General features: G+C 32.2%; 1 long non-coding RNA gene across 1 annotated transcript; it reads right to left on the bottom strand.

Moving 5' to 3' along the window:
- Positions 1-6697: 6697 nt before the first annotated feature.
- Positions 6698-10890, bottom strand: LOC140431741 (uncharacterized). Its single transcript, XR_011949718.1, has 3 exons — positions 10776-10890; positions 9605-9705; positions 6698-6817 (listed from the first exon to the last, which is right to left on the bottom strand). It is a non-coding gene; the product is annotated as an uncharacterized lncRNA (long non-coding RNA).
- Between the last annotated feature and the right edge of the window lie 206 nt (positions 10891-11096).

Genomic DNA, 11096 nt, shown 5'->3' with positions numbered 1-11096 from the left:
TAAGTAACAAAAACAAAATGTGTTTTTAATTTACTAGATGTTTGTATTTTGAGAACGATTTCCGAAGTGGAAATTGAAACGTCAATAAATGTATTTTAACCTTAATTGTGGCTTATTCCCATTTAAATATTAATTAATTTAAAATGCCCACAAGAAAAATAGCTTCAGAACATTATTCTTAGCCAGATTTCCACAGTTTCTTCATTTTTCATACACTTGGATCTCTTTGTCTCGCCCTTCCAGACTTTTCTTTGGGTATTGTTTTTTCTTAACAGATGTATTTAATGATAAGCTTATACCTGTGGGGCATGTAGAAGTTTCCGCCGTCAACGTATCTTGTGTATGTAATGCACTGTGAACATTCGGTACCTTATTTTTATCAGTAGAAGTTAGTTCGGTCGTAAATGATATATGTAGGTGTTATTATTTTTATTTGAAAGTATTTTCACGCGAGTGGTTAAGATTTAACACTTGCTCCACTACGCTCAGCAGTTAATAAAAAAGAATTTACTTCTTGTCTTTTATCTTCCTGACTAGAAGGAGGCTTAAACTGATTTTAACTTTATTTATAGTAAATGTTCCACTACCTTGCTTTCTTGTATAATGACTTACAATGATGTTGTTAAAATTTACTCAATAAATTTTTCGAGAAAAACATTGTATACATGTTACAATGTTTTTATAAAAAATATTCATCAATAATTCAAAATCAAAATCAATAATAGTGATTCAAAATTTATAATTAGACCAAAATAAAGGTATCCTGTGTATGTTTTTTAATCCATAGTGAAAAACATTGTAAGTAGAGTTACAATGTTATTCATATCAGGTGTCGAGATATCGTTTGAAAGCTCTTGCAACTCTATATACACTAGTTTTTAAAAGTTTTAAATTTCGTCCAGTACTTTATTTTATTTATTTGAAAAAAAATAATACTTTTGAACATTTATATTTTTATTACTTTTAACTGATTACATACTTCTTGTTGATCCATGATAAAGGTTTTATTCGAAACGTTTTCTTACATTTTGAAGCATTTGTAGGAAAGATTCGTCGACATTCGTTGATAATTCGTTGACGTAAAAACTTTCAATATTTCAGCCAAAGCAGGAGTAAATCACGTCTTCCAGTAATTGTAAATAAACTTCGCCAGTCAAATTGCCAGGTATAAAAAATGTTCCTTCACTTGATCACCGAAAATATCCCAGCTCATACATTAATTTTGCGGTTGCTGAGTACGCACCTAGTGGAAAATCCCTAGAATTTGAATCAGACAAATAACGGCAATTGTATTGATTTACAGTTTCGTTTATAAAAAAAGTAGCAGATTATTTCACAAATTTCACAGCAGATAGGAAGAAGAAAGAGAGGCAGACCCCCGAAGATCTTTCAGAGATGAGGTGGACGAAGCAATGAGTAGAAGAAACCTACAGGAAGGGGACTGGCTAAACAGGGAAATAATTGGAGAAAACGGTTGAGTGAAGGAATACCAGTGAAAACTGTGGAAATCCTTATATATATATATATATATATATATTATATATATAATATATATATATATATATTATATATATATATATATATTATTTCACAAAACTGTAAACGGCGGTCATAATATCCTCATTAAGTTTCTGCACTAAGCGTATTTTATATTGATGGAATGTGTTCTTCAAATGTTTTGGACACTATTTCGTTTGATTCCAGATACATCTGCTAGGTTGGCTCGTACTTAGCATGGGAGTTAGACGAACATGTCCTAACACTGAACTTCACTAGCTTTGTTAACTTTATGCCCTTTGTTTCCAGTTTTTTTATTAACTACATTCAAGTTTTTCTCAAATTTTTTTACCTACTCCAAAACATACGTCCTACTGACATGTCTATCGTAATGACGTTTATGTCATATTGGTAGATTTATTTGTTCATAAAAATATAACGAGGTAATGGTCATTCCTTTCGAATGGAATAAACCATGGTAATAAACTTCAAACACTACAAATTTAATGCTTACAACTGATATTCAGTAAGAAAATCCTCTAAAATTATACATAATTTTATAATTTCCATTGTTTATGAGTTCGTATCATATCATTTTACTTAGTGCGACAATATACCAAAAAAAAACGAACAAAAACAATGCGAAAAAAGAAATCAAAATCTAAAGCATTTGCGTACTTTATCAACTTATTAAGGAGATAAATAAAATATTTTAATTTAAACTATTATTTTTAAATAGATAGATTACACCGAATTGAAAAATTTAAAGACTAATGTATAGGGAATTACATAAGTTTTCAAACACTATCTTATTTAACCCCAATGACCATTAAAAAATGTAGAATGATTTTTACCCTAGGCTTAGGAGTAAAAGTAAAATAATTGAAATTACCGGTAAAATGTGTCCCCCTTTAATCAAAAATTGACCTATCACTAAATTTTTCAAAAATATTGTCGTAGTTTCTGATAATGCCTATGTTTCCTTTTCGTTTGGCAACCCTGTATAAGCACTATAGTACTGGTCTCTAAATTTTAAATTTGTAAAGTTAATTTCTTTTTATAAAGGGTAATTTACAAAAAATTTGTACAGATATGTGAGAAGAATATGTCTTTATATCCATTACCATTAAAGCTACTGTCAGGGAGGTAATGCGGATATTTGTTTATTTAAAAACAAGAAAATTGCATCAATTGGTGCAGAGTTATTAGCTGAAACATATTCAGTAGAATTTATAAATTGAAGATAATTGAATATGTTGGGTGTCTTCTAAAGCTTGTAGTAGATTTACAAAATTGGTAGTAGGCGGAATAAGAGTCACATTTCAGTAGGCTGCAAACAAAAAACATCCTGGCATTAAACAGGAAACAGTGCTTCTGTTAATAAAAATAATTTTTATTAGAAATATTTATATCAAATGCGGGACAACACCGCAGCCAAAATATTACAAAATAAAGAAACTAAACGAATATCGTACAGAACGGCAAGGTATAAGTAACGTGGTCGCAATACCAGTTAGACTGTCAACTGCTGCCGATTGGCAAAACCGAATTAAAACCAAAAATAAAACACAAAAACTAAAAAAAACTCGTTAAAGCTAATTTAGTGCTCAAACGCACCAAATCACTAAAGCTAATTGTAGCTCTAGAACTAAACAGTGTATATTAAATTAATTACTATTAGCGCTACATCTTATAAAACAGTAGTACTCTGCTTAAACCAGGCAATGATCATAAATATCAATCAAATTAGCAACTTATTTAAACTATATAAAAGGATGATCTTATACCGTATCCAGAGAGAAGTGACGTCGTAACTGATTATCGGATAATCTGAATGTAGGCATAAAAAATCATGCACCAGACAAGTATTAAGCCTTGCACAGTTTATATTAGGATGGTTTTAAAAACAAGCAGATAACTGGTTCGTGCTCTTCAATAAACCTGATTACAATACCATAAAAAATAAAAAAGAGACCCAGGCTACATAGAAAGAAAAACCGACAATGGAATATAAAAAACGACCTATCTCAACTACCGATACTTCAACGCTAATAGCTACAGTTAAAGGACGTAGATAACATGTCCTAATACAACAAGGGAAACTACCTCAAGCCGTATCCTCCAAAAAATAAAAGTAAGTCCTTTTCATCGAAATATCATCATACAAAATGTGACAAGAAAACTAAATCACAGAGGAAGTAAAGATTCTGCAAAATACTGTCCTTGAAAGCAAAATTGCATATTTATAAAGTAGTTATAAGACCAATGGTGTTACATGCAAGTGATACTTAGATTTTAACCCAAATTGAAGATGAAAAAATAAACGTATGGAAAAGAAAAGTTTTAAGAGGAATTCTTCTCTTCTTATAGTTCATCTCCTATCGGAGATTGGATATCATAACGGCTATGGTCCACTTAGTTGGCTGCTTCTCTGAAAAGTTGTAGTGAACTACAGTTAAAACCATTCTCTAAGGTTCCTCAGCCAGGAGATGCTTCTTCTCCTTGGATCCTTCCTTGCATAATAATTCTCAGCAGCTCATATTTTTCTCCTCTGGTTATGTGACCCAAATACTCCTAGTTTTCTTCTTTTATGCTGTTCATAATTTCTAACTCCTTATTTAGACGTCGTAGTACCTCAGCATTGGTAATCCTTTGAACCCACTGAATTTTTAATATTCTTCTGTAACACCACATTTCAAAACGCTTCTATTTTTCTTATGTATTGTTTCTTCACTGTCCAAGCTTCCATTCCGTATAGTAAGATAGAAAATATGTAACATCTTAGAGCCCTCAATCTGAGATGCAACTGAAGGTCTCAGTTGGTAAGCATTGTCTTCATTTTCACAAATGCTTGCCTTGCAGTTTCAATTCGGGACTTTGATTTCTCTGCTTTGGTCATTTTTGTCATCACACCAGGTTCCCAGATATTTGTATGTCTCTACTTTTTCTATTTGGGTTTGCTCTATCGTTAATCTTTCATTTCCATGTTGCGTTTTTGAGACAATCATAAATTTAGTTTTCTCTTATTTATTTTTAGTCCGTATCTAATGCAATAATCGTTAATTCTATTTACCAATTCTTGTAGCGATTCAGGGTGTCTTCAATTATAACGGTGTCATCAGCGAATCTTATGTTATTTACTATTCTTCCGTTTACAGAGATTCCATCACCCAGATCCGCTATCGCTTCTGGAATATGGCTTCACTGTACACGTTAAACAGTAATGGTGACAGAACACAGCCCTGTCTTACTCCTCTCTTTATATCTATATTCTCCGACTTTTGTTCTTCTATCTTTATATTGGCCTTTTGATTCCAATACAGATTGATAATGATTCGTAAGTCTCGTCTGTCTATTACTTTGTTTCTCAGTACTTCAATTAGTTTTTCATGTCGGACCCTGTCGAATGCCTTCTCGAAGTCGATGAAACAGGAATAAATATCTAGGTTCATATCTAAGCATCTTTGAGAGAGTATATTAAAAGCAAACAATACCTCTCTCGTTCCCAGTCCCTTGCGGAACCCAAACTGAGTATGATCCATATCATCTTCTAGTTTTCTATATAATCTTCCATGATCACCTTTAGAAATATTTGAGGGTATGACTTATTAGTGATATTGACCTATAGTCTGAACAATCTTTGGCATATACTATTTTTGGTATTGCTACAAAGGTGGACACCAACCATTCCTGTGGAATTTTTCCAGTTTTAAATACTTCATAAAATAGGTAGAGAAGCACAGGTAGAGTTTCATCGTCTAGACATTTCAGTAGTTCCGCAGGTATTTCGTCTGGACCTACAGTTTTCCATTTTTTGCGTTTCGTATTGCTTGTTCGATTTCTTCTATTATGATCTCTGGCCCCGTTTCGCTGTCGATTTCTTCCGGTTCTTGTCGATTATCCTCAAACAGATCTGTTATGTATGTCTTTCCGTTTTTTTAATTTCTCTTTAATTTCTATAATGATTTTTCCATTTGCGTCTTTCAGAAGGGCATCTTTCATTTTTCTCAGTGTATTTGTCATTTCCTTTATTTTCTTATGCATGTTAAAGCTATCATACTGTTTAGCATATGCCTCTATTTCACTGCATTGATTAGCAAGCCAGGTGGATTTGGCCTCTTTTATTTTTCTTTTTTATAAATCTCTGTAATTCTTTGTATTTTGCCTTACTTCTACCTTTATGTTTCCTTCTTTCCTCCATTAGATCTAAGATTTCTGAAGTCATCCATCTCTATTTTTTTTCTTATTTTTGTCTGCAGTAGCTTTTCTCCTGCGTTTATTAAAGTTTTCTGTACCATGTTCCATTTGTCATTAACATCTGTTGTTTTTATCACGTCTTGTTTGATTTCTTTAAGTTATCATTTATTCTTGTTTTAAGCTCTGGACGTATAGGTTCTTCTTTTATCTTTGAGACATCAAACCGTGGTATATTTGTTTGTTTTTGGATCTTCTTCAATTTTATCTGCATTACGCCTACTAATGGATTATGGTCTGAATTTATGTCAGCTCCGGGGTATGTTCTCAGAGACTTCATAGCGCTTTTATATCTAGATTTTATTAAAATGTAATCTATCTGTTTTGAACAATGTTGTCTTCTGAATCCGCAGGTGATTTCCAAGTATAAGTCTTCTTTTAGGTAATTTAAAATTTGTATTCATTATTACCATCTCCTCGCTTTGGCAGAATTCGATAAGTCTGTCCCCTCTTTATTTCTTTCTCCCAAGCCAAATTCCTAGAGGAATTCTAGGAGGAGTCAAACAAGGAGACTTCTACAGAAGAACTAATACTTGGGTAATGAATTTATACGGGATACCTTTAGCCCAAGTTGCTAAAGCATTGTGACTAAGATGGTTAGGTTATTTGGAAATAATGATGCCAAAAGGGAACCAAAAAAATTGAGACGTACTTGGCAAACAAAAGAAGAGTAGGACGACCTAAAAAAGATGGCTCGATGAGGTAGAAGACCTAAAAAAAAAAGAATTCAAAACTGGAGAGCGAAGGCCCAAAGACCGAAGAGAATGAAAGCGAATTATCAAGTTATGGACGTATAGGTCTGCGTAAACATGATATTTATGACAATGGCTTAGACCACTTCGGAGCTAACCTCAACGGCAGTTGATTTACGTAGCGGATATTATTTTATACAAAGCTTTGTCTGCGTCGTTGAAATATAAATAAATAAAGATTAAATGAAATATACCTTAAGTATGACTCCAATGTCTTCTGTCCCAATGTTCAGCAAATTCGCATATATCCAAAAGTAAAGTATTAGACAGTGCAAACTCTCTCTCAAGATATTTGGGTATTTCCTTAGCAATTCCTAACAAAAAAAATTATATATATATATATATATATTATATATATATATATATATATATATATATATTATATATATATATATATATATATATATGTATATATATATATATACACAACGCAAAAGTCTAGGGATACTTTTATAAATAAGGTGTTTTGTTTATTTGTAATCAATTAAAAAAAATACAAAATTTGAAGTTTAAATTGTTGTTTAATATGTCAAAAACCATAAATTGCAAAAAAAAAACAGAAAATTGGAGCAAAAAAAAATATATTGCAAATCACCCATGTTTCACATACCACCAATAAAAGTCAAAAATACGAAATATAAACTTAAAATAAAGTATGGCCACCACGTTGGTTTATCACAGCTCTACATCTACTGTTCATGCTTCGAATGAATATTGTTAATGTCTGCTTGAGGTATTTGTACCCATTGTTCTCTCAAAAGCTCTTTTAATTGAAACTCATTGTAGATATTGCTCATATGTGGAGTAATTCTTCGTTGGAGCGTGTCCCATACATGCTCAATGGGATTCAAGTCCGGTGATTGTGCTGGCCACATCATACAATACAATACATCAATACATCAATACCCTTGTTATCTAACCAGGTTGTTACAATATGCGCAACATGTGGTCGAGCGTTATCATGCATAAAGTAAAAATTTTCTCCAACAGCAGCAGCAAACGGACGCACAACAGGTTCAGAATAGTGTCCAAATATTGCTGACTTGTAAGAAAAGCTACGTGGGAAAATGAGGTCAGTTCTATCCGTCAATCATGATTCCGCCCCATACCATTAATGCACCACCTCTGTATGCATACATTTCTTGAAGATGTCGTAATCGTTCTTCATTTCCGGGTCGTCTCAAAACTCTTGTCCGACGAGAATCTGGATGAAATCCATATCTAGGACTCGTCACTAAACAAAACTGTGGCCCAGTCATTGTCAGTCCAATTCTGAAACTCTTGACACCAGGTTAATATTGCAGCGCGATTGCCTCTAGATTGGACTTCTCAGTGGTCGCCGACTACGAGATTGGCTTCATAGAGACGATTCCTCACAGTACTGCTCCTAATTGTTACATTATGTACAAGCTGTAATTCATTAAACAGCTCGGGTGCTATGATTGTTGGCTGCCTTCTGGCATTTAAAATTAAAATCGGTCTTGAGCGACGGTTGTAGAGCGACCACGTCCTGGATATTGCTCGGCTGAACTCCCAGTGTCTCTAACCGACGCCACAAACGACTTACGACGCTTTGGGCGACACCCAGCTGGTCAGCAATTTGAGTTGTCGCATACCAGCTTGAAGGAGGCCTACTGCTCTATTTATCTCGTCCAACGTTAAATGTTGTCGTTGCATGGTAATAAAGACAATATATTTAACTCACCTAATAAGCAAGAATGGTATAAAGTGACTAAAATAAAAATAAACAAAACATAAAAATGTCGAATTTATTTTGTCCCTTATAAAAAACATTCTAAAACACGTATTGCTATCAGTTTTACAATTTTTTTTTTGATAAGTGAGTGTCTGTATTAACAATTATAGTACAAGCCAAATTTATATGGTCATAAAATTTTCTGTCATTGGTATTGTCAAATTATTAAAATATCCTTAGACTTTTGCGTTGTATATATATATATATATATATATTATATATATATATATATATATATATATAATATATATATTAATCATTAAATGATGATTGAAGAAGCTTGCAGGGAATACATCTCGGAATGATTGGGCCTCTGCTGAGACCAACAAATACCAGCAGTTAATGCTACAAATCATCAATTAGACACTGAAAACTTTTTCTATAAAAAACTGCATGCCGGATTTCTCAAAGGTAGAAATACTCAGAACATCTTTTAAATATAAATAATTGAGAAATTACTGGAATTCAATATTCCGTTTTATGGATGCTTTAAAGATTATCGCAAGAAATTCGACAAAGTCAAATGGCATTACTTATAGGGAATACTAACAGAAGCAGGCGTATCGCAACGCCTGATTTTACTTATAACTAAGCTGAATAACAATATCATTGGATATTAAAGTAACTAGTAAAAGTAAGTATTAAATAAATTTTACCAAAGACAAGATATCGGGCAAGAAACATAATATATCTACTGTCTTAAGAATTATCTGTGAATCATAAATTATAAAGACGAGCTTTTGATGATGGGAAAGTAGCAAAAAAAAAATAAACAATCGGTACTTCGCAGACGATACAGCTCTTTTTGCAAACTACCAAGCAGACTTGAATAATCTTATATGACTGGTTCAAACTTAGAGCCAAATATTTGGTTTAAAGTTAAAGATATCGAAGATAAAAATCAAGATAGTGAATAGGTACCACAACAAATATTCGCCCAATGCTCAAAATTGACCTGTTTGACGTTATAAACTAATATTGTATCCAGAATATGAATTAGTATTGTATAAACACAGGAATTGTACAGAAGGAAATACAATGTATTAATCTATATATGTAATATTTATATTATCTAGCAAAAATCGATGTGATCGATATGAACAAGAAGAAACCTTTTAGTATTTGCGCCCTCTACCCCAAGCTGTCAGCGAAGACTAAGTTTATAGATTCAATAAGACAATAAACTAATTTAATTATTAAATTAAAAAAAAATATATATATATATATATATATATATATAGATATATATATATATATATATATATATAATATATATATATATATATATATATATATATATATATATATATATATATATAAATATATATATATAACACCAGCTTACGTTTCGAAATTGCCGACAGCGAACCATCTAATAGTTTCTCCTTGGAATTGCAGAACCAGGTTTCTTTTTTCTTTCTGATGGTTCTTCGTTGTCACCTGCATCTGAAAAAAACTCACTTTTTTGTTACCTAGGCAAAAACAAGTTATCTTTATTCGACTCCGACTTGGTCAGACCGCCAGACACATTTTTATCGAATCACAAGAGGCAACCCCTCATACTGCAAGCAGTGTCAAACAAACATTTACAGTAAAACCATGGTTTAAAAAATAATGAAAGAAAGAATTCTTTTTTAAACGATGGTAAAACATATTATAGCCTAATGACATTTAAATTAAAATTTGAACTAAAATATGTAAAAACACTTGAAACAGATTGAGCTAAAAGAGAAGAAAATTGATGGGTCAAGAATATTATATTAAGGAGTTCAGCCTGCAATAACACCACGAATCAATAGCAAGAATCACAAAGACACTCAACAACATAATGAGAAATAGAATCTTCAGCCAACAGAAATGGCTAAAGTCTGAGTTTTTTGCACTTTCGAAAAAAAACAGGAGCCCAGAAATACTGTTCTCCTAAAGGTCATAACAAGACTGTTCCTAGAGGTAATCCCATAAACTAATTATACAAGCTGTTTAAATCAAATTTTCTCCAACCAGTTAGGTTTCATAAAGGCCGTTGGTGCAACAGAGGCACTGTCTCAATACAAGTCTTATTTTAAAGCTGCGAGATGTCTGCTTGTCGCTTGATTACAAGATATTGTTTAATTGACTAAAGCACACCAAGATCATGCAAATAATACAAGAAGCAGAAATAACAACAAAGATCTCAGAACACTTATTATAAAACTTTATTGGATCAAACAAATCTCAGAATTATGCGTGGAGTGAGGCAAGGCTGTATTTTTATCTCATATAATTTTCAATCTCTACTCTGAAAGAGTATTTGGCGAAGCGCAGATGAACCATTGTAATTACGGACAACGCATAAAATCACGTACCACAGTCAACAATACGGAATCAAATAAACGTAAAGAAAAGAAAGCTTATGATAATAAGTAAGAAAAAGATGAGTAAAAAACAGAATCTGTCAACTTAAACGAATTTCGATTTACATTTTTTATTCGATCGAGCGAATTACAAAAGATGTAATATACCCTAAACAAATTTACCTTTATCACGGATATTATCAGCACTTTTTGTTTTTCTATTTTTACCCAACTTTGTTAATTCTACTTTTACTACTTTCTGGCCTGGATTTTTCTCGACTATGTTTTGTATCTAGATCTGCAACAAAAAAATGTTAGTTATATATACATTACAAATGCTTGCAAAAGACTCGGATATTTCTATATTTGGTGCTTGATGATCAGAAAAATAAAAAGCTTACGGTTTTTGCGTTTTTCCTCGTGCCATCATTTCGTCTAAATGCTTCTTGTATCTTATCTCCGTTTCATTGTTTATATAATCTTCCAAAGTGAGAGAAAGGAAAT

This window comes from Diabrotica undecimpunctata, unplaced genomic scaffold, assembly GCF_040954645.1.
Source record: "Diabrotica undecimpunctata isolate CICGRU unplaced genomic scaffold, icDiaUnde3 ctg00000797.1, whole genome shotgun sequence".
Classification (NCBI taxonomy): Eukaryota; Metazoa; Arthropoda; class Insecta; order Coleoptera; family Chrysomelidae; genus Diabrotica; species Diabrotica undecimpunctata.
The sequence above is the reverse complement of the archived record's forward strand: the minus strand, read 5'-3'. Positions and strand labels throughout refer to the sequence as shown.